Source organism: Poecilia formosa, unplaced genomic scaffold, assembly GCF_000485575.1.
Source record: "Poecilia formosa unplaced genomic scaffold, Poecilia_formosa-5.1.2 Scaffold36, whole genome shotgun sequence".
Lineage (NCBI taxonomy): Eukaryota > Metazoa > Chordata > Actinopteri > Cyprinodontiformes > Poeciliidae > Poecilia > Poecilia formosa.
In genome coordinates, this window is record NW_006799975.1 from 800250 (window position 1) to 826014 (window position 25765).

The window sequence follows — 25765 nt, forward strand, 5'->3', positions numbered from 1 at the left end:
GTGTGTGTGTGTGTGTTGTTCTGGTCACCTGGCCACGCTTCAAACAGAGCAGCAGCCTTTGTACAGGGAGTCGGTGCAGTCAGCCATCACAGGTCGCTGTCGGGACGCTCCGGCCCTGAAGCATCACTGTGTCGCTTTGAAGATAGCAGCTACAGGCAAAACGAGATCGTACTGTCCAGAATGTAGAGGAGACAGCTATTTCTCTCTCCACGTACTCACACACACGCACACACGCACACAGACACACACAACAGCCCAAGGAATCCTCTCTGTGACGGTAGTGTTTTGGCAGGAAGGAAGATAAAAAGCAGGAAAGCTTCATTGCTTTGGAACCATTTCTCTTGAAACTAAAAGCACTATTTGTCCCCTGGTATTTCTACACTGATGTCTGCCTACTAAAGCTGTCACTGCCCCGCACTTCCAAAGTCAACAAGACAGAAGCAGAATATACTTCAGCTCTGTAGTTAGAAGAAACAGATTTGTGCAGTCCACCAAACGACCTGTCAGGAAGTTTTTCTGGGTAGAGGACAAAGCGATTTAAAATATTTCCCTGCTGTGAGCCTAAGGGAGGGAAGTGGGAAGCGAGGGGGGTGTGGGTTAGGTGAGGTGGGGGAGATAACCGGAGGCATTGCCTTGAGAAACTGAGAGCCTTCTGTAAAATCAGCTGGTTTTACTTTCCTACTGCCGCCTAGAAACACACTTTCATTGCCTGTCAGTAACCCAGGCGTCCATTTCATCCTGTCTTCAACGGGAAACTCTGCAAAGGCTTCGGATGTCAGCTGCAACCCTACACTGTGTGTATTCAAGGACACCATCATGTTAGACCTGCAACCCAAACTGATGCAGACAGAGAAACTGGAATGTTAAAGCTGTTGGACATTATTGGTTTGAATGAGGCTTTGCAGTCCAGCCTGGCTGTAGTTTCAGTGGTAATCTGGTATGAACAGTGTCCCAGCTCTTCCTCTCACGAAGAAAACCCCTCTTCCTGTGAGGAAGAGTAGGTTGAATGACTGAACTTACAGAGCTCATTTAAAGACTTTTGTTCACCCATCCCACCTACCAATATGTACAATGATACATCACTATTAGAGCTGAGCAATAAATCAATAACAATATATATCACATTAGACATGTGATCAATATCAATAGAAAATAGGTTCAATAAAATATTTAATAATTTTGCTGAACATTCTGGAGGATGTTCTGCTGTTGGCAGAGGATGTTTCCTCTGCCAACAGCAAAACAATTAACTCACATGCTCCAGTTACCTAGCAACAACCTGTTGAGACACTTGCACAGCAGCAGTTTCAGGATTTGCCACTGTGTCTCATAACTGTATGAGTGACAGAAAATGAGTAAAATATCCAGAGAGGAAACTGGAGAAAACAAGAAAAGTTCGGCATTATTTCAGATATTTAACACAATAATAAATGAATATTTATCTATAGCAACTGATACGAAATTCTGACATTGTGATATGTTTTCCAACCATATTGCCCACTTCGTAACATCAATAACTAAATTATTGGATGCTGCAAACAGTGGAGAGAACTTATAGAATTTGCAGTTTGAAGTAATAGAAAAGACTTTGTGGGACAAGGCTAAATCCTGGGGTGATGGAATAACGGAGCCTCTTCAGTGTGTCTGAAGCACCATGATGGAGTCATGACTGAGTGTCTGACCTGAAACTCGTGACTTTCAAATCAAGCTGCAGTGAAAACGAACCTCTCCTCTGCATGATGGAAACTGTCAGGACTCTCTCAACATCAGCTCTGACTCGCCGTTGCATCATCACAGAAAAATGGAGTCTATTTCAGACTCGGATTCTGCTTCATGCACATTAGCTCTGGGTGGATTTTCCATAAGTTTGTTTTTTGATTTGCAAAGCTCTTAGCAGGGCAGCAGATCAGGTAAATGTTGCTGTTGTTTTGCTGCAGGCAAAATACTGCTACTAGTTGTGATTACACAAATCATTCTTTTTACAGTAATTATGTCTGTTCAAGCCCCAAGCACATAAGATTAGCAGGGAAGCACTTAGGATAAATAAATCAAATCATTTCTGTGCATTGTCTCTCTGCTGACAGCTTTGATTGACAGGTCAGAGAAGCGCATGTGATGAATACACTCCATCACAGTCAGAGGGGAGGCAGAGTCTCTCTCCCAGTAGCTCCTCTGATACTGATGCAACAGCAAGAGAGAAATATTTGACATCCAGCTACATCCTGACATAAACCATACACCAGCACATGTATTTGATATAGAAAGTGATGCTTTTAGATTATGTGCTGCATAGCTGTCCATAGTCATATACTGTAGATTTAGGCACCCAGTTGAAACCAGAAGTTTACATACACAGAATAAAAATATGCATAAACCTTTATTTCCCCCACCGCCTGGAGTTAAATCAGTCCATTTCTTTTTTTTTTCTTTTTTTTTTAAATTCTTTTAGTCAGTTGGAATCAGCAAACACTTGACTGACCATGTGTGGAACCTTTTTGCTTCCACACCTGGAACTCACTGTTTTCTTGTTTGACATGATGAGAAATGACACAATAATGAGAGAAAGAAAACATCTGGTACTTATTCATTAATGTATATTCAAAATCAGAAGTTTACATACAGAATGATTATTGCATGCAATGAGGGAAAACCCAGATGTAATGAAAACACTGTACGTAAATTGTCATGGCACGTTCAAAACTACAGCATTTCAGCATGTTTCCACAGCTAGCAGTGGCTAATATGTCAATTTCGTTCAACCCTCAGTCACACAGCCAGTGGCATCAAGGCTAAGAACAAGAGTCCCTGTTTACTTTGAAAACAATGTGTTCACTCTTAAAAAGAGAGGCTACATTCCCAGGTATTATATTCAACCTGTACACAACACAGCACAGCCATGACAATCAAGTCAGCCAGGAAGAAAAACCTCTAAAACAGTCAGTTAATGATCTGACAAAGTTGGAGTGTGAACTTAGGTTTTCTAGAAATGTAGAAGTCCATCTCTTTGTTCCTCAATCTCTCCCATCTTGCCATAATTTTTGTTTCTTTCTTCTACCATATGGCTTCCCCTAATGAGTGCTGCTCACGTCCCGCCTTCCTTTTTTGCTTCTCCAAGGAGAAAAGAAAAGCCATTCCTTCCTATGTGATGCGTCCAACAGCTCCTCTAACAGCAGCAGCCCAGCAGAGTATCAAATGAAGCATGCTAATAAGACTGACATTGTCACTGTGCCACAGGCAACATGGGGGATCATCAGTAGTTTTTTTATTTTTTTATTTGTGGCTTCATTTTGTCCATCACAGTGACCACCTCCAGATTTTTCTGAACTGAAAGATTGTATTATGTTGAGAAACTTTAGTTGATGTTTGTTTCCTAGCGACTGCAGTGATGGAGCATGGCAGTTTGATGGAAGCCACGTGACTGTCAGTGTTTCACTTGTTAATCTTGTCTTCTAAAAGTTGAATTACAGTTATTACTGTCAAAATCAAGGAAAGTTTCTTCAATGATTCAGGCTAAAAGTTCAAAATAGAGAAGGAAAAAAAATCTTTCAGGCCTGCAGCACTGATTTTGGAAATGATTCACTTTAAAATAGGGTTAGACTTTTTTCTTCTGAATTTAAAACTTTCTGTTCAGACATCTGAAAACAATATTACAAATTAGTCCATTCCCCCTGAAAGTTACCATGCAAATCAGACACATGCAGTCTGGAATAAAGATGTTTCCTAATTAACACAAACACCTTTTCATTCCAATGATCCAGTGATTCTTGCATTTCTATTTTTTTCCTGACATATTCGGCCTCTTCACATGAACTTCATGAGTGTGACTCTTGCCTCTGTTCAACATCTCATAGCCGTGTGTATCTTCCCATCCAAGTCAGGAAGTGGCGATTGGACAGCAGAGCTTTTGTCCAGTGAGCATTTAGCTGCTGAAGTAGTCTGAATAAACTGAGGGGCTTTTGTGTGGGCTGGAGGTGTTGGTGTGTGTTTGCAGGCAGCGCTCAGGCTTCAAGGACCAGAAAAGCAAAGACATGCACTGTTTTTATTTATTTTTTTTTTATCCTTGACTATGAATGAGAATATTTTAATTAAATTTTAATTCAATTCACTTATAATATGCCGCTTCACAACTAATTACACAAAGTCAATTTGATCCTAGTTATCAAACAATTCAGTCAAGTTCATTTTTTATATTCAAATTGGTCAAAGCTTCTGGCAGCATAACTACAGAAATACCACAGGATAACATACCTCTATGGAACTACAGCTAAACCAAACAGGAACATTTTAAGCCTAGCCTGATAAGTAAGCAGGGTGTCTGCCTAAAACTGGGGGCTGATTCTACAGCAGAAAATCTGCCTTACGTTCTGCTGGTAGAACCTCGAGGAACCAACAGTAAATCTGCAGTCTGAGAGCAAAGTGCTCTGTTAGGAACATATGGACCAATCAGATCTCTGATGTGTTATGGAACTAATTATTAAGTTATTAAGGGCTTTATGTGTGAGAAGGAGAATCATAAATTCTGTTCTGGATTTGACAGGGAGCCATTGGAGGGAAGTTAAAACAGGAACATGCAGAACGGATAGAATTAGGCTGAAAGGTATGTTGTTTATAGTGGATTCATGGTTGTGCAATAGTTTTTTTTTTTTTTTGGAAAAGTTACTAATTACTTTTAAACATAAATAATCAGTATTTATGTTTAAAATAAATAAAGGCTGATTATTTATTTATTTTAAACATAAAATCCAAAACTGGACTAATCTGTTGGACAAATAAGATTTAAACCAGCCTGGAGCTGTTCCATTGACACCTTTATGTTCAAGTCATTCTAGAGAATATTTAATAGCAATTGTGTGAACAGCAGCACTGAGATCTAGTTAAACCTGAACAGACATTAGTCCATTATCTGAAGCCAAGAGAATATCATTAGTAACGTTCAGCAATGATGTTTCAGTGCTGTGACTGAAACCCTTCTAACAGGTTGTTAGTTCAGATACTCACACATTCTATTATTAATTCTCAAGGATTTTATTTAAGAAAAGAAGATCTGGAATTGACTAACACTCTTTCATGCAGAGAAGGATTCTTATGTAAAGGGTTCATCATGCCAAAGCATACAAATAAGAAAAAGTTCAACACACTGGTTTACATTGTTTTTTGCAAAAAATTTGTAGCTTCAAACCGAAGAAGCAATCAGAGTCAAAATAAGTCTCTACCACAAAACGAAATGGAGACGTGCACCAGATGAACCTAAAGAGCTCTGAGTTCTGCAGCATGGCCTCGGTTCAGGGTGTTATGAGGACACAGCCAACCTGAGAAAGATTTACTAGAAGGAGCTGGTAGGAGGTGGTTCTTCAGCTACCTGCCAAGTACCAAGATAAACAGCAGGAGAGTGTTCCTGACATGATAGAAAAAATATGCCACTGGAAAGCAGGGCTGCACAATGTACCACCAGTAAATCATTATCGCAATATTCGTATCACAAAGAACTGTTTGAAGTGCAATCATTTTTGGCTATTATATGACAAGTGTTTTGAACGTGCATTTTTCATGCTAATATGATATTTAGCCATTTGGACAGAGTTTTACAGCAGCAGATGCTCACAGCAGACATAACTAACAGTGCCCAAAATGCTAAAGGTCACAGGGTGTAGGAAGAACAGATGATACATAGAGGAAACAGGATATCATCTATTCTCCTGGATGATAACATCATCCAGGATAATGGGATAATAATTCCCCAATATTATAATTCCCCAATATTATCACCACTGCAAGATTTTCTAAACTCATGCATCCCTAGTAGAAAACTAACCCTCTATTTATTTTGAGGGACTCTAGGTTAGGGTTGAGACACAAGAGCTGATCAGATACTACTCCTGCCATCGCGGAACAGGTAAATGAGGCCACAGTTCACTAGAACTGGACAAATAACCAACTGGAAAATTCTTTCCAGCATTCAGACGGTTGGGTCAGAATTTGGTGTTAAGGCATGGAAAATATTTTCTAAGGTTCCCAGAATGCCACCGACCACAGCACGATGATACATAATGTCACAAAGCTCACACATTCTAAAGGTATCTTGTTGAACATTACAATGAGTTCACGCTGCCCTCTTCAGTCACCAGAAAGATGTCCAGCTGGGCATCTTTGGGCTGTGGTGGAACAGAAGATCTGCATCATGGAAGATTAACTGTGTAATGCTAACAGGTTAGCATCTCTCACGGATGTTTCTGACAGCTTGTCCTCTTGCCTGACCTGAGGCAAGAGGACAGTTCAGTGCAGTTTGGATGAGTTCTTATTAAGGCATGGACTTTAATGCAGTAAATTTTGTTTAATTAAATACATAGGTTTTAACATGTTAAAAATTTTAATGCAATTAATCATTAATCTGAACATACAAAAGTACCGAGCCGGAACCTTTGTATCTAGGTTTCAGGTACGCCCATAAATCTGATGCACTAGCAACATCCACAGTCAACAGCAAAGGACGACAAAGCTGCTTCCCTTGGTCCACTGGGGGTTAAGTGTTGCTTCTAGAAATTGTTGGACACAGGAAAATACTATTGTTATCTTCAAGTTGTGCTAAAAGTCTAAAATTAGCATCTCACTGCTGAACATGAAGCAGCAGCACAGACGTCCCTAACGCTAACGTCAGAATCCACAGTCCACATTTCTACCAAAGTTCGAATAATGCTCAGGAATTCCTGAAACACTGGAAAGCTCAATGGATATAATGGAACTTTGAACCAATCTGAGGGTGGAAGAACCTAAGTTACAGATGAAAAACAGTAGAAATCTTTATTGTTAAGCTCAAATGTCTATTTATTCAATAAATTACTAGCGAAGAGTTTTTGAACTAAAAATGTTGCCTGTTTTGTCAATATTTATTTTTCAATTAAAATGCAATTAATTAATTACAGATCTGCAATTAATTTGATTAAAATTTTTAATATAGTCCCACCTCCGCTCAGACATATTCTCGTGTGCTTTTTTTGCATAATGCTATGACTCTTCAGTTCAAATGGATGATCTCAGGTTCAGGAGAAATAATTGCAGGTTTAGTCAGTAACAGCAAAGTCACGTTGTACCTCACACTGGCTGCTGGCTCCAAACACACGTCTTGTGACCGCAGCTCAGCACCACATCTATTATCCCAGAGTTCATCAGCTAGCCGAGGTAGGAAGTCAGCAGGAGACTGACTCGATTTGAATTGGACACGACTCGAAAATTATTCTCCTGCAGTTGAGTGTGCATGTTAACGGCACACTGCAGGCCTGTATGAGAGCGAGTGGCCTGCAAACACAGGGCCCAGTGTACGTGAGCACACACTGCAGGGGGAGAGGAGCAGAACAGGCTGAAAGTCATCACAAGAAAAGCAGGAGTGTAACAGGAGAGCGCTGGAGTTTAGAGAGATTGAAGGGAAATATTATGATTATTAATACACTTTTGAAGTTGTATTCAGTAGACTTGCCCCTGCAGTGAGATAAGTGTACTTACACTGCCAGCAGGAAAGATTGGCCTTCACCCTCTGACAACTTGGTGAATACCAAAAGCAGGATCTGTAAACAGGCTTTTTCAATAAAACACTGTGGCCCTAGAAGTTCAGCAGTTATGTGAGAAACATTGACACTTGTAAATAGTTATTCCCTGAAACTGTGTTGCTTTGTTTATTTATTTGCATTAATTTGTACTCTTTTACCTTTAGATCAGTGTTCCCCTACCCTGATCCTTGTGGCACACTGCCCTGCATGCTTTAACTGTTTTCTTGCTTCAGTCCAGGTGATTTCAATTAACAGGTGTTTGCTGAACTGCAATCAACTGAATCAGGTGTCTAAAACAGGCAGGATAGAGTGCCACAAGGACCAGAGCTGAGAAACACTGCTTTAGATCATTTTAGGTTTGTTCCACAAATGGCGACAGGGGGAGCTGTTCATGTGCGTTTATGTTCAGAAGAAGTATCAGTAGAAGTCACATTATTTGCACAGAATACGGCTCACCTCAGTTCTTCACTGAGACTAAACAAAAACACCAAACAGACCATCATGTGGCTCAGTGGTAGAGCAGGTGCACCATATGCAAAGTCTACTGTCATTGATGCAGCAGTCCCGAGTTCGATTCCCATCCCCGAACCGGGACTTCTCTCTCTTCCCTACTTGTTGTTGAGGTGCTAATGAACACTAGCCACCAACAGTGGCTAGTGTTAAGCATGTTGGGGCATTGGATGTCTTATTGAACTTTCGGAGATCAAAAGATCTTTAAGAGTGTTGGGGAGAGTATATGTCATGTTATAATCTCATTCTCCCCTCCCCTCCTGCCTTCCTCACTCAGTTCCTGCAGACTAGCAGCAGCAGCAATTAGCAAACACCTACTGACAACAACTTCTCAGTCCAACGTCACTAACAATGGTGGTGAGTGGCATCATACAGGGGCATTGCTATGATGATGTGCTGAAGGTGGAGTGTCTGAAACGGCAGGAGCTTTTGAAAGAAAGAGACAGAGATTTAATTGAAGTTGTTATATATATATAGCATTTTCACAACAAATGAAGATACACTGTTTATGAGATTGTACTACACAAGTGCACTATGTTCCTGGAAAACACATAATCTCTCTTTTAAGAAATTTGTGTCCAATCACTTCATTGAAGATCAATGCTTTTGGTATCAAAAAACCCCCTCCTCGTGTTGGCAACAGCCGTCCTCCCAACATCCAGGATCTGCTGATATATTGCAGAATATCTGGGGGATTTTAGACATGTCTGGAGGGACTGATCAGACCAAACAGCTTAATGGTAAAAACGAGAGCCTCATCAGGTCTTATGTGATTCTAATCAGCTCTGCAGACACACTGCAGCTTTGTTCTGCATGGGCCTCCTGCTTGCCTGTGACAGTGAAGACTCTGAGGCCAGAGGTTTCCCTGGCAGAGCTGCGCTCCGCCTGATCCCCTCAGGGCTAAATACAAGCCAGCACCTCCCCACAGCCCTCTCTGTGTCTTCCCATGCCCTGGCCAGTCTGTCCTGTAATGGGTTCACTCTCCCATGCAATCCTTTCACTCTTCAATGCTCTGAGTATCTCTTTTGCTGCCTTTTTCTCCCCCCCCGCCCCTCACCCTTCCTCCCAGCCTCCTCGTCTCTGTTCCTTCATGAGTGTCTCCATGACTATAGACTAAGGTAGATGGATGGATGGAGGTTGGGGTGGAGTTAGTTGGTGTTTATCATCTGATCTGATGAGGCCCATGAGGAGCACATTATGTTTTACTTTGTCTCAGTGATCTGAGCTCTTCCTGCTTTTCTCTTCAGAACAGCAGTACAGGTTCCTACTCACGTCTGACATCACAAAACCCGAACCTGCAGCACAAATAAGCACATCACTTTCTCCCAGTTGGCAAAACTATAAAACATTTTGTTACGCATTATGTTGCAGCACAGAGAGCAGAGCCTTTCTTCTGTGCCATTCTTCTGCCTTAATGTATGCATGTGACTGGTTAGGCTGGTTGAACACAGAGTGGTGAGCAACAGAAAAGAGACGGAGGATTGCGCGAAAGCTGTTGCATTATTCATCATGTTGGATAAGGTTTAATTAAAAGTGCTGCTCGGCATTGTGAGGGGAATGAATGTGTGTTTTGCCTCGCCTGTCGCTGCCTCATTCACGTTCGCCATGCTCGACTTATCAAAGCTGGGCCTTCGCCCCTCCTCTTTCGCCGGCATACGTTAGCATAATTCCGGAGCTGAGAACTTTGGCGTTACGGGGAGAGGCAGAGCTTCACTGAGACGATGCTGGAACTCACTAGGATTCTGTAAAGAATTCCAACAGATAAAAGAACCCACAAGGTGTTTATGTTGCTCCTGTGTGTCTGTACGTCATCATCACACTAGAAGCAAGTGTGTGAACTTCAGAGTTTCTTTGTATTTCTTCCCTCAACAAACCTATCAAAGAACATTTAAAGTGGAGGAATTTTGTCAGATCTCCTCTCTGACTCTTGATTCCAAACATTCATCTCAGCGTTCCATGTAGCTTTACAGTGTTTTGTTCTGCCTTTGTTCTCGTTTGCAAATACCACACACACTCAGGCACACAGGCAATTTAGGGAGACCAGTATGTGTAAAGTTATTGAACTGTTGGAGGAAACCAGAGTCCGCTGAGAGAATCTATTCATGAACAGGGAGGACATGCAAATTCATTCAGAAGAGGAATCCTGTAATCATTTAAACACAGAACCTTTTTAGAGCCAGTGCTGCCTTGCATTCAGCCTAATGTCAACTTCCCAATCTATAAATCTGACTCAAAAGCATTTTGTGAACATTGTTGATAAAAAGTATTCACTATTTCTGATCTTTGATTAGTAGAGATGAGGCTTGATAAGGTTTATCAAAAGAGTATTCAGCTGAAATTAACTGGAAGCACAGTTCACCGTTATTCACTTCATAACAGGGGATATTAAAACTCAAAACAAAATATTAGACCATGTGTCTGGTCTATTAGTGTTTTTAATTGTGTTGGCCTTAGACAGGTTAGATTGGAGCTAACCCACCCTCAACATTTGATGAAAAGAAGTTTTTCCTTTGGCTCAACAAAGACCTGGTGCCAGCATAAAGCCAAATATTCTAGACCTGAGAGGAAACTGAATAATGTGGGAGGAGTAGGAAGACCCTAACCACTAATTCTACCTTCCAACTACCAGTTAGCTGCATGAAAAAGCTTGTTATTAATCATTTGCTATCTATTTGCATTAATTTCAGTATTTAGGATGATGTGAAGACTGTAGTCAAGTGAAACTACCTAACGGAACTATGAGGTAGATTAATAATTAGCTGTTTAACAAGTTCTGTAGTTTACAGCAAAAATGCTTTAGTTTCACAGTCTAAGTTTAAGCATGCATTCACACCACCCCTGTTTAGTCCACTTTAACTGAACACTAGTTCCTTTGCCTAGAAAGTCAGTTTCATTTGGGTGAGAATGTGTATTCAAATTCTGATGTGGACCAAAGAAGCTAAATCTGGTTTGCCTAAAAACCCAAACCCAAACTTCTTCTGAAGTGAACTTGAGTGCAGTTTGAATGGATATGTGAACACCAAGCGGACCAGAGACCGCTCCAAAAGCAAGAAGGTACAAGTGTACAATCACAAAATCACATGTGTTTGTGATTTGTACAATCACAAACACGTGGGTGTTTGTGATTGTACAAACACCCATGTGCTTCAAAACAAACACATGGGTATAGCGCTAGCAGGAAAAATGGCTCACTGTCTTTTACCAAATAACAAATCCTACCGCCCTCTAAAATCTGACACTACCACATTTCCTGACAAAGGAAGTTGCGCTCAGTGTCTTCTTCACAGGTTTCCATGTTGTGTCTTTCAAGTGGTTCTCGGTGCAGCGCCACCACAGGTGAGGAGGAGAACACGTTTTTCAAAGTTTGGCAGTGAAAACATCCATACAACCCCAGTTGAACTGAATCATTTTGCTGCAAAGAAGCAGTTTGATCTTGTCATTTGTTGCTGGTAATTTTACTTGGCCACAACAGTCATATATTAATGCTTGAGATAATGATGGAAGTAGTTAATTCCTTGACTATTAAGACATAGCTCTTTAGTTTGAGTCTGACTTCATCAATCTTTTTATATAAGATTTTTGACAAACTATACAACTTGTAAGTTTGATTTTATTTTTATTGCTGTGTTACTTGTTTGGAATATGGAAAATTGTATTAGAATTTACTGCATGAATAACAACTGAGTAGCCAATGTTATATTAAAAGTTCTATCTATAAGTAGTGCTGCCACAAACAACTAACAACTCCACAGGATAAGAACAAATACTTAATATCATCAGGGCAAATGGAACTGTATCAAAAATCTATTTCAGAGTAGAAAAGCTTTTTCTGCATGTTCTGAATAGAGTCAAAACAAAATGCACAACCAGCATAATTCCATGAATTACCATATTTTCATGGTGAAAACGCTTAGTGTATTTAATACCTTTTTGCACTGACACTTCCACCAACGCAAAACTAATTCTATTCATGTTTTCTAGCCTAAATATAAACTGTTCTGCATGATTTCACCAAAGGGAAAGAAAGGGCTTTCTGAAGCCAAATTTTTAGATTTCCCACTTGGATCCACAAAATGGTAACAAACCGATGTGAGAACCATGACACCACCATGCGTGGTTAAGCCTTCATTAAGAAGAGCAGAAACAAGTCTTCATGTAAAAGTTCCAAATCACTGAATTCTTGTGGTGGGTTATGGAAGGTTCATGTCTGGTTCTGTATAGATTGGATGCGTTCTCCAGTTATTCATGGGGATTCTCTGGTGAATCTGTGTCAAGGTTGGTTCACAATAATAAATAACATCAAGTTACTTTAGCCAAAGCAATTAGACATTGAAGAAATCAAAGTAAATACATTCAACTAAACTCATGTTGACCAAAGTCAAGATGTTTCCTTGTTGACTGAACGTGATTAGCTTTTTGTCGTACATATCAACAGCTGTTTTAGATCGACCTGAGCAGGTTTACGGAGACATACACAATGAAGATCTACTCATTTAAAGTCAGGCAAGTGAACTTAATCCTCTGTTATTGTGCTTAGGATGCACAGCATGAGGTGTGTCAGAACAGAGCAGTAGAGGAGTGGAAACAAAGGCAGCCAGCCTAGTCAAAGATGGAGCTCTGCGTGGCCTGGAGGAAAACCAGCAAACACACTCATCTTCAGCACACACGCACACGCACACACTTAAAGGCCTGAACAAAGGGGAAACAGGAGGTATAGATTGACTCATCGTGGTGGGAGTACGGTGCAGTGATTTCACGGCTGGTTGTTGGCTAACAAGGCCCTGCATCGCTCTCTGCACCGCGGGGCCTGTTATTAGGAATGTGTGTGTGTCTGCCTGTCTGTCAACAACTGTGTGTGTTACCTGGGAGACAGACTTAAAGCCCCAGCACTCTGGGGCAGAAAGGAGTGCTGTTTGGGAGGTGTGGAGGGGGTGGAGCAACCCAGCTCAGCCTGGACTCCTGGAAAGCCCAGCACCGGGGGCTATTTGGAGGCTTATTAACCCTTTACGCTGTTTACCCAGTCAGAGCCATGCCTCTGTTCTCAGCAGGATGGAGCGTCTTCCTCCTGTTCAGGATAAAACCCAGCAGCCCCTTATCCCCAAAAAGCTCCACATTTTTATTCCGTTTCCATCTAGGAAGATCTAATGGTTTCGTTAGCTTATTTCTCTTTTTCTTTGCTTCATTGTCTTCCTCACCCAGAGAGAAAACATTCTGCATTTTCTTTTATGTAAATCCTAACACCTTGGGAAGGATTCAAAGTCAACTCTCCACCACTTTCCCTCTGCTTGGCCCATCAGACACAAATAGCCCCTAAACGTTCCTGATACCAGCTTCTAACACACAAACAAACACATCAGCATCATGACTGTAATATTCATAGTGGTGTCATATGATCCAGTCAGCTCTGACCTACTTTTGTCCTGATGGGTATGAAGCAGTTTGAGGGATGCAGCATGTTGGTGTGGGTCTGCACTGCAAGCTGCAGGACAGCTGCTTGTTTAAATCTGATCGTCATTTCATCTAGACAACTTTAACATTGTTGTCTGGAATTCAAACGAGTTTTATGTGAGTTTTGGTTTCGTGTTACGTCCCCCTGTGCCAATGCAGTGCTAATGTTAGTGCTTTTAATTGGGATGCTCTAAATTCTCATCCATCCCTGCAGCTGCCCTGCTGAAATTCTTATCAGATAAATGAAATCTTAGATTACCATTTTCAGATCCAGAATGTTCCAAACAGAAGTTGAAGGTTCATAAGGTTAAAACTGAGCCCTAGTGATTTATTCAGTCTGTCTGGTGTTTACTGAAAGGTCAGACATGTCTTAAAATATTCCAGATTTCCTTTGAATAATTTCTTATCTATGATTCCTTTGACTTCATCTCACTCATATTGAAAAAAGGCAGATTACATCACAGCGATACAACGAATCAGTGGCTATGCTAACTAGCCTTAGCATTTACAACACACGCCACACAAGACTGTGATTGGCAGAACTAAGACCTGCTTCCTAGCTCTGGTTGGCTGTTTCTAGTTAGCACTGGCAGAAGGCAGAGGAGCTCATTTTTTCACAGTATCTGTTTCATACTATCACAACAGGGTGACAATTACAAAAATATATATATTTTTATAAGTTACATACTGCAATATAATAATATAACATAGTATATTATTATATCTGGCTCGGATGTGCAAATTTCAACCCACCTTTAATTTCAGGCTGATGCTGAACTGCAGGTGTAGCAGCACCTCAACAAGCTGTTATCACTAAAAGCCCAGGTTATGGTGCTGCACTGCACAGCAATTGGTTTTTTGTTTTTTGTTGTTTTTTAGTACAGGTTCTCAGACATCATTCAGTTTTCTGTTTCTTTTTCGTTGTGTTTACATTTGTATATGCTGGTGCTGCAGACTCCCGCTCTGACAGAAAGCAACATTACTGTCTTTAGAGGTCAAAGCCATCTAACTGTTTGTAAAAGAAGTCTCAGACTTTGTTTAGGACATCTCTGCTGGAGTGTGGTGATGGAGGTGGGAGACATAAGGAAGCGCGGCTGAATGCTGCAGCATGTTGCTTAAGTTAGGCTCTATTGATATAGAGTCTCTGTCTTCTAACTCACAGGAAGAAAGTGAAAATATTCCATTTAGAAATGCTCATCACAGCCCCCTCAGTGCCAGACCTCATGCTTGGAAAATGAATTATACATATGCTTGATTAACCAGCTGAGTCCCTGTGCACAATCCCTGAGCAAACACATGCTTTTTGGAATAAATTAAATCCAAAGGAAAAAAATCATCTTCAGCATCAACAGGAGCTTCTAAATAATTATGTAAATATGAAACAAATTTCCCAAGCAGATATCCTCCTCTGCAGTCCTCCTCCGTCATTCTTATGCATGCCCCGTAAATTAACTAAACTATGCAGATCGTTATACTTACACAAAATAGGCTAATTAATACTCTTGACAATAGTGTTCTCCAGAGGGGGTGATGCTGAACTAAATCTTCATCACACAGAATTGGAAACCCGAGGCCGCACAGCAGCGGCACGCTGAGCGCTCTCTGAGTGGGGGTGGAGCTCATGACGGCTCCTAGCTGCCACTGGATCTCACAGGAAGTCAGCCAGGTGCAGCACTGACACGGCAGCACTGCTATCCAAGTTCCTCCAAGTCCAAAAACCCGCTTCTACAGCTGTAAGCTGAAGGCTAAACTGAGTGAAGCCGTGTGCTTCTGTGCCAGGGCTGCATTTGAATATGGATTATGGAATGTTCAGCTGGTGGGGAGGCGGGGGTCAGACTGCCTAATTACATACAGACTTATAATGACCGTCCCCATCTCATTTTGCATAGCTCTTCCCTAAGACTTAATGAGGAGAGCGTAATCTCTGCTTTTTTTGTGTAAAATAATGGAAGAAATTCATAATTGCATGAATAGATTCAACAGTTATTATTTTACCCTCTTGTTTACACCAAGGGAGAGTCCTTGTCAGGTTTGCCCACATGCAGAGGGAGTGGGGGGTGGGGGGGTGCTTATATTTTCAGAGAGGAAATTGGATGGACTAGTTAGACCACACAATAAAAAGCAAATATTCATACCAGTGAGAACAAGTTATGTTATATTATTTAACTCATTTCATTTGATTTTTGTTTTTATTTCATTTACTCAATAATAAATATGAATATTTCATGTAACAACCAAAATGAACCATGAAAGAAAAGGAGCAGAAATAATATAAACTTATAATATCTGCCCTTTATTATCATTAAAAGAAAATTATTCAGCTCAGAAGACTGTTATAGACATATTCCAAAAACACACAAAAAATAGACAAAAACATTACTTCTCAATGCCATCATCATAATTTTCAAACAGTACGGTTGCCAGAGATGGATAAGATAGGTAAATCTTACTTTAATTATATGCTTTCTGTCAGTAGATTCTGGCTTAATTTTGTGCTTTACTGATAAAGATGGTTACAAATGTCAAATGCCTCATTCTCATATGTGCTCTCGTATGTGTCCTTTCTGATGAAGGAGAAGCAGGTCGTCTCATTCCTCTATGGATATTTATTAAGAAAATCAGGGCAGTGGTCCATCTCAAGCAATGACAAATTCTGGAAAAGGCAACAATCTAACATCCAGATCTTAGTTACATGCCTATCCACCGAGATAAACATGGTGCACCAGTTCATTAGTTATTTCTTGCCCTAAATAGATACATTAGTAGCTGCGTTTCCATTAGAAATGTATGCAAAACTTTGTCTCTAGTCCCATGTCAAAAAACGCAATTTCACAATTGTGTTGTTTCCATTAAGTAAGAAATTAAAATCACACAGAAATACGTTTGTTCACGCAATAAGTCATTAAAGAAACGCGCCATCCCATAATCCCCCAACTACTTCCTGTCATCATCTTCTTCATGGTTTGCGCCAGTGGTAACATCCTGTAGTTCGTTATGTCACTCGTACGATGTGTAAAAAGTGTTTTTATTGCAGTTTTGCAAAATAAACCCAATTCAATTTGGTCAAAAACAACAACTAATGTCAGCACCAAAACATATCGAGAAATGAGACAGCTTTGAAATCTGCGTGTTTCCATTAGGCAAATTTATTTTTAAGATGTCAAATCGCGCAAGTATGGGGTCAATGGAAACGTGGCTACTGATAGCATAATCAATAGTGTGACATACTTCAGGATTGTTTTAAATAAATAATGCACTTTCGCATTTAACTATCAATATACCTTACCTTGGTATTGTAAAGAACAATATAAGATAATCCTATCTGCTGAAGTCCGGTCCGGTCTGACCCACCTGGCCGTAATTAACTAAAACTCTGAGGCCCAGCTCCATATATTCCCATCCTCTGTAAACTGCACATATAAGAGTATTCATACCCCTCTAGGTATCAGACCCTCTCCTAAAAGATGTGTGTGTGCGTGGATGCATATGTGTGTATGTGTGGTACTGTAACAGACGGAAAGAATTCAAGAAAATGCAGATTCTCACTCATGTTCTCTCCCTCATTCTAAATAGCTAACTTGGCTCTATGTGCCATGCCCCCTCTGTCTCTACTTGCCTATAATCCCATTAGAAAGAGAGAGGAGAACGTACAGAAATAGAATAGTGTGTTCAAGCTGATTTCCTCACTAAATGCAGCCATTTAGGCCTCAATAAAACCGCTTTCACATCCACCAACAGCAGCCCCAACACTCTGATATGAAGGGAGGCTAACATGCTTAGATGGCCCATTTCAAAAAGCATAGCGGCTCACTGATGAATAGTGATCATGGAATGTAGCTGCTTTCATTTATGTTGATTGTTTACTTGGTTCAAGCTTGGGTGAAACTGGAATCCTAATAGAAACAATGCTGGAGAAAAATTCTGCCTGTCAAAAGCCCCTGGAAAAATAAACACATTAATTTTTAATACAACACTTTTATTGTGTTTGACATTTATGTTTTTAAATGTATATTTTGTGAAATACCATATTTTTTTCTGCCAAAACAGACTTTATTTATTAAATAGAGGTTATTTAACTTGTTTTGTGAACTTCACCCACAAAAACAAATCAAATATAAGTAATTATATGACAAGTAAAATAGCTTGTTCTTAGAAAAATTTACATTTTCAAATTTGAACGGTTCTTTGAAGTGAACAGACTCTGAAGATCCGGTTCCCTTCAATGAAGCAAGAAGGAGCTATAAGTCCCGTCACTATCATGGTGTCCTTTAACCCTTACATGATTTCCAAATGAGCTTTGAATGTAACCAAGAAGCTCAAGCTAGTTAAAAACTAACCTTAATATCAGCAGGCTGTTTGTCCCCACGTTGCCTAGATCAGCCCACTAGGCTCTCAGGCCTTCATCTGGAGATACAACCATGTCACAGTTTGGCTGCAAGGCAAATTTATTCATCACACTGATTTTCTAGTACAGTGAGGGGATTTGCTCCCTGGGGTTCAAGCAGCCTCATGCCTCAGTACTGGTGAATGCTCAGTAGGGTTGGACTGTATCCATTTTAATACCATTAAGCCTTCCTAAAAACGACGGGTTTGTGATGTCAATCAGCAGCTTGTCCAGGCAGGTCCCAGTACAGATCCCAGTCAGGTTCTGTTTCTCTAAGGATTATTTTCTGCATGAAATTAAAGAAGACAAAAAATGTATCATGTGTTTTTTTTATCCTGCTGTACCAATTAGTGTCCCCCAAAACTGAATCAAGTGTAACATTACATCCCTACTGTTATTATAGCATATAAAACCAGCTTTTACAGCTAGTTGTTTTGCTAACTGGACTGTATATTAATAAGGGAGTCTAATTTCTAAAATTCAAATTCAGGGGCAGCCTGTTCATTGTTGTTAAGAATCCAAACATTGATGCTTTAAGTATTTACTTACTGGAGGATTTTTTGTTTGTGCTGCAGCCCCACATCTAGCTCCTCTCTGACTGAGCCCGTTGTTGCTCCTCCTACATATTGGACTAAACCATTGTTCTAACAATGGAGGGGGAGGACCTAAAAATGTATCCTTACTTTTTTATTAGATGAATGACGGATTTATTTCGTCCTTTGTTTCTTTTTTGTTTCTTTGTTTGAATAAAAAGGTTTTCTATGATTTGTTTTGGGGGGTAATTCTAAACTTTTCCAAAATTAGGAGGGGTGGAGGTGGGGGCGTTGGACCCCCTCCGACTCCGATTTCCACCCATGATTGAAATGTCTTTAGACGACCAGGCAGTTTGTTTAATTTGCTTCTACATTAAATATTTGGAAAATATTTCCCTTTTGTGATCCCATCTAGATGGTCATCATAATTTCTAATTGTTAGCTTGGGAATAATGTTCCCACTGCAGTACTTTTCCATTATTTACTAAATAAATTCCCCAATGTAGTTGTGCCTGCAAATCTTCAGAAACCTCTTCCATTCAGATACATCAAGCCTTATTAAATATTAATCGGTGTAAATTAGGATTTGTAAAATCTTCAACTGGGTATGAATATTTTATGATGTTTATTTTCCTTCCTTCAGAATTGGCAAATTTCTTCATCTGCAAAGTGGATGCGGTGTTTGAAAGAAAAGTTGCAAAATGAATTCTTGAGCAAATGTTCGCATGAGCCACAGCTTTCTAATAAGGTGATGCAGGACCGTTTGTGTGTCAGCTGCACTCACACACACACACGCATACACACGCACACACACACACGCACACACACACACACACACGCACACACACACACACACACACACACCTAGATAGTGGGGGAACTTAATCTGAAGTGTGAGCGGACATGAATGCAGCTGATGCTGACTGTGGACACCATGAACGCAACAGGCATATTGAATATGAGGGAATTGCTGACAGTAACCTAGTACAACTTCTGAGTGATGAGTTTTATTTATTAATCAGATCTGTGGGGAGAGAATCAGTCTGTGGTATTCTGTTTATGGTTTGTGTAATAAAATAAGGTGGTTTAACAATGATATAGCAACAGATCCAAGAGAAGGGCCAAGAGAAGTACTTTTATAGTCCATCGCTGTTGTTTGTGGATGTCGCTTGTGCATCTGAGAAACGTAGAACACAATGCAAAGGTTCCGGCTAAGAACAGTTGGATATTAAACAAAGAGGTACTTAACTGTTTTAAGATTTTAAATGTTAAAATACAAGTAAATACTTAATCAAAATTAACGTTTTTAAGGTCCCAGCTCCATACTACGCACACAAACACGTGATTTAGGAAGATGAATAAACCTCACCGTCACGTGTTTGGAGGAAAGCAGAGAACCAACAGAGATTACTAATGATCTCTGAGAACTCTCTAGTCCAGGATATTACTGTCAAGATTTGTGATTAAAGAGGCACCAGATGCAGGTCAGAGTGTTTTTGCAGGTTTATGACTTAACTGCTTTCTGATGTGTGTTATCTGATCTCACAGATCTACATGCCGCTTTTAATGGCATTTTAAAAGTTGGACTTAGAAGAGTTAAGAAGTACTTTTCATATCGTTTTATGTTCACCTAATTTTTCCATATAGAAGAATTTTATCGTAGCAATAAGGGCTCACGTGCAGAGACTGACTGTGGTAAAACAGAGTTCTTTAGGAATGAAATAAGGAGAACTTTAGAGTGTGTGCATTTGTGTGCGTGTGTGTGGAATCGCTAGAAGAGCACGTCATGGAACACAGGCAGAATACCAGAAGAATCCAGCAAGAAACAATTAACAACCCAAGCATAAATACTTAGGCAGAGGTGGAAAATGACAAAGGAACCACATGAACTAATCAGAGGAGATGCAAAACAGCTGTAGCAGAAGGAAACAAAGTGAGACTCATGGTTTGATAGTCTTTCCACCAAACCGTGGAGGAAACGTTGCGTTGTGGATCAACCTCAACTGGGTATAGTAAGGTAGCAACAGCTGAAAAAGTATCTGACAGTGCTCCATATAACACACCATGAGTCTTCCTTGGACTCAAGTCTTAAAAAATACACCCATAACTTACATTAAGCCCTGGATTGTGCAGAGTTACACTCTGTTCAGAATACCTCACCAACAGAGACCGGCTTTCCCAGGCATCCTGTGTTCCACAGCAGCACCTTCTATAAGATCATATTAACTCTGACTAAACTTTTATATATTCTTTACATTTGGCTCACAAAGAAAATGTTACTTTCTCTGAATATCCACCGTATCTCTTACCATACTTGATCAGAGGCCCTGACAGGAGCTGTCAGGCTGCTTCTCTTCTTTTTCTCTATTTGCTATTTGCTGTAAGGATGCTCTCATGTTTCCAGTCATAACAGAAATATCTCATTCTTCTGCTAAAATTAAGGATATGAGCAGAGGATGGATGGCAGCAAGTCCACTACAGCGATTCTTAAACGCCTCATCCACCAATTTGTTGCCTCCAATCTTCTGAATCCACCAATCACTGACTGTACACTCAAATTTACTTACAGTATGAGGAGCAAAGCACTTTATGACACCAGCCATAACATTATTGAAATATTTAAAAGTGAAATAATTATACAGCTTCTATGTGAAATGAGACAAATTTTGGTGCAAAATTTTGTCATTCATTCACTTTTTGTTGGCTTGTAGATTTTCCTGGTAGATCAAGATACTAAACTTAAACAGCCAGGAGTCAAGAATCTACATCTGCTGGAAACATACACTCTGAACCACACAGGAGGAATAAGTCTCATTCACTATATTTCCACCCCATCACACCCTTCCACATGAATAAAATCAAATGTAATTGGACTTCATTTATGTTATGGGCTGTGATTGGCTGGTGACCTGTCCACAATGTACCTCACCTCTCACCCAGTCACCAGGTTCATTGCAACCGTGAGTGAATAAACAGGTACGACAAGGTATGGATTGAATGTTGTTTCCCCCCAATAATTTCATCTCATTTTGATTTGTTAATTAAAATCTTGTCCTTTTAAAGCAGTTTTTAACACTTCATAAAACTTCTCTCCTGAGAAGAGAGAGAGAAACATCAAGATTAGAAACACATATTCTGCAGGACCACAATTATATCACTACATGCCACAGATATTTAACTCAAAGTAGCACAGTTTGTCCATCCAGCCGTAGCTCTGAAGTTTTGCTCAGCTTTGCATGATGATTGCAGTGTTCACATTTAAGGGGCCTCTCAAGCAGATGTGTATCCACTGAAGCCTCAACACACGCAGGAATGTGTGCATCATAATTTGCACCTGCACTTGAAGAGCCAAGTCTCAGTGGGTCGAGAATGTGTAAGAGAGCATTGGCAGGAATGTGTTTGAATGTTAGATTTACAGTTGCAAATGCTGCTGAGTTAGTGTTTGTATGTGGAAGGGTGAGGGGAATGTGGGAGGGGTCTGTGTGTGTGCGTGTGTGTGCATGTGTGTCTGCGTGTGTGCGTGCGCGTGTGTGTATGTGTGTCTGTAGACTTAGTGGATTTTGTGATTTTAGCAATTAATACTGATTCTGGAGAAACTGAACAGAAGCGGTAAGTTGCCAGTATGCAGGATAATAGGAAACACATGAACATGCAGCGCAGCGTTGACTTATGATCGAGTCTACGCTCGCTTTAAAGGCTCACGCTCAGACCGAGGCAACTGAGGCAAGAGAACACAGAAAGAGTTTGTGTTTGAGTACAGAGAGCCAGTGAGCACACAAGCCGTGGAGCCAAGTGCTTATTTTCCTTTTTATAACTAAATTTATGTGGATTTCTTTTTTCTGCAGCAACATTGCTTTGTAGATATACAAAAATACTCAATAATCGCATCAGCTGCTACACTTTTAGTAAACTGGTTTGAAACTAGGCTTCCCATCCAACTACTCAGCTCACAGGCAATCATTCAACTTGAAAATGAGTCAACCAGAAAAGCAAATGGTACATGGCCTGTACTTGTATCGTGCTATACCAAGTGTGGAGGAGTCCGAAGTGCTTCATGCTACATTCAGTCATTCACCCATTCACACACATTCACATGCTGATGGTAGCAAGCTACTGTATAATAGCCACATCTGCTGTGGGGCAGTCAAGTCAATCAGCTTACCAACAACCAGCCGACAAGTCAACCAACTATCTTAACAACCAACCCGCTATGGATCAACCACCCAACAAATCAGTCAGTAAATCAAATAAACTAACCAGCCAACAAGTCATCAAGTTTAACACATTCAACCCGTTAAGCAGCCAAACACCCAACCACTGACTCAAGAAGTTTTTATCATTTTACAGTCAGCCAACCAACAACCCAATGGAAGCATCCGGTCAGCCAGTTAACAAGCTCAGTGTTAGGGTGTTAGTAGGGCATTGTTTAATGTTTCAAACTCTAAACCCAGTTACTGATTATCAAACCTTAGTGGTACTTTGTGTCTTTCTCTTTGGATGGACTTTAGCACTTCAGTTTCTATTCCTGCAAAAATCCTCAAATATGATCGACTGTTGGCTTTATTTAATGCTGATAACCGAGCTGATACAAATGTAAGGAGTTCAGTTAACTGGAGCGTTTCCTTTGTCTTTGTGCCAACTCTCCTTCATCATCCACACACACCACAGAGACAGTGCAGAGTTTGTTGGAGATGTGGCAGAGTGCACTGCTCTTAAACATAGCTTTGAAGTCAAGTCCAAGGCCAGATGTCCAAGGACGAAGCTGAACAAAAAGGAATGTTGGCAGGTACTCTAAATAAGATATGTTTACTCTTATGTTTACTGAGACCTGGCAGTGTAGTGCTTCACTCATAGCACTACACTATGAGTGTAGTGATACGGCTGATGATGTCTTATCATAAGACATCATCAGCACACTTTCACAGTTCTTGGCATTCTGGGTGAGGTAGGGACAGCCTAGACCTCACCCAGAGTCTTTAGACAAGATCAGACATGATGTGGGTAGAATGCAGGGTCAGGGGTCAGAGGTTTGGGGTGAAGGTGAAGGTAAGGAATGGAACTTTAAATGGTCTGAATTTAAATAGAACATTTGCTGTTCTTACTGACCACAAACACTAGAGCCACAATCATACACTGATACACAGATCACTTAACGTCTGGCAGCATGGTGTACGATGCCTTGCCTAGAGGCACATCAACATTTGTCAGGAAGCAGCTGGAACTGAAGCCACAGCTTTCAGATTGCACAACAATCAGAGCCACATTTGCTACATTAGCTGTTAAAAAAGAACCACAATGCACAACCAGTCTGTAAATACTACTGTAAGCACACCTTTATGAAGCATTAGGACATACGTTACACCACGCCTGAAAAACACATCAGATTGTTAAATGTGTGGTAAGTCTAGAATGATGTATCTGAGTTTGAAGAGTTAATAAGCGAAAGTATTATCCAGCAGAAGCTGAAGTGGAGACATATACCCACTACAGTATCACTACAAATGCTATAAGTATTTGTAATGAAAAGTTGAAAAGTAAAAAAGTATTTCACAACAAATATATATCCCAACTTGAAGCATTTGGGCTGCTTTACAACCACAGAGCCTGTGCACCTGGCAAGACAAAGTTGATCATGAGATTATCTGTAAATGAGCCATGCAAGCAGCAAGGCTGTAGTTTCCAACAAAATGTCTAAAAAAAAAAGGATCAAGGTGCTGAATGAGTTTGGACCTTAAGATTTTTAAGATCCTGTTTGTTGAACAGTTTAAACTAGTGTAAAGTATCTGCAAACTTCAAACAGATGACGAAAACTATAGCTATAACATCCACCATGTTGGGAGGAGATTACTTCAAACTTTTTTCTCCTAATGGTGCTTTTATGAGCCATTGAAACAATCTGAATTTTGGCAGACTGATATTCTCTAAATTCTGGGTGATGATTTTTTCCTCATATATTTATACTTGGAATGCTCTATCTTTCCATCCATGTTTAAACTCTTATCCACGAGACACTGAGTGGTTCGAGTAAGTGAACTACCTAAATTTAAACTTGTGTCAACCAAAGAATGTAAAGTGTTTATGACCTCTGCTCTGCTCCGTCTTTCTTTCAGTTCAACATAATATAAATGATTCTCACAAGGAAAACAAGTTAACTTTTATGTGGTTCTGAAGTAAAAGAACCTGATTGCAGTGACTGATGGCTCTGAAGAAAGATTGGGTTATAATTGGGTAGAGCGATAATTAAATGCTGGATGTCTCATGAGAATGATCCATCCCATAACTAAACCCTGAGACAAACATTTACCGAGCTGTATTGTCTGAGAGTCAGTCATCTGGGCAAGACATTTCTAAAACAGATTATTGCTTCATTTTAGTGTGATTTGTTGTATCGTTGTGCTTTGACACTTAGATTTTTAAAGATTTTCTTTCTCCGGATGAGAGGATCTCCATCTCTATTATAGGCCAGCCATCAGTAAAACCCCAAAACCCACCCACCAACTCCATCTGCTTCCAAACTCGAGCCTCCATGCTGCATAAACCCCCCCACTCCACCATGCGTTCTCCCCATAAATGCTTTTTGACTCGAGAAAGCGGAAGCCTTCATCTATGTTTCGTCCGACAGATCCTTCTGAAACAAGGAACTCCTTGTTGCTTTACAGGATGTGTGACAGTGTGGAGAGGGAGCTGATGACATTGATTTACTCACACACACTTTCTGTATCTCCTCACCCTTGTACAGGCCTTGGTTTGACAGCAGCCTGTTAACCTTTAGTCCATACCTGTTAAGTTTTGGACCTGATAATACAGGAAACATTTATTAATCTGCTGCTGCTGTTGGAGTGGAGCTGTGGGGGGTTTGGTGAGAGTACCGATGTTTCCTTTAGATGGATGGATGGATGGATGGATGGATGGATGGATGGATGTTTGTGTGTGTGTGTGTGTGTGTGTGTATGCGTGGGTGTGTGTGTGTGCGCGCACGTGCGTGTATGTTTGTTTGTTTAGAGTTTGGGTAAACCCGTCATGTTTTGAATACACAGATTGGGTTTTTCCACAGTCTGAGTTTGCATTCAGAATGCAGTTCTTCAAACAAACTCATGTATTTCTTCCATTTCTTGGGGAAGTTTAAGTTCTTCATGCCTAGCAAACTTGTTCTTTACTTCTCTTGAACGCTGATCTTAAGCAGAGTCTTTTCCCTGCTTTCCTGTACAGGTCAATCCCACAGCCTCCATTTTTCTGCTAATAATTTGGAAAACTTCATTGTTCCTATGAGTTCACAGCAGAGGCTGTGCCATGTTCTCATCTGTCCATATTTATGTCAGAACTTATGCCACTTTCTTACGTTGACTTGG

At 40.4% G+C, this 25765-nt stretch overlaps 1 protein-coding gene across 4 annotated transcripts in view; it reads left to right on the forward strand.

Annotated features, from left to right (window-relative positions):
- cdk14 (cyclin dependent kinase 14) overlaps positions 1-25765 on the forward strand; it is a 172033-nt gene that overhangs the window by 138440 nt on the left and 7828 nt on the right. Inside the window, exon 15 of one of the 4 annotated variants that reach the window (XM_016670637.1) lies at positions 1709-1720. The exons of the other annotated variants lie outside the window; for them this stretch is intronic. The gene's annotated coding sequence lies outside the window, so the exon portion shown is untranslated. Of the gene's footprint in view, positions 1-1708; positions 1721-25765 lie in introns of those variants that run through there. 4 annotated transcript variants of the gene reach the window in all.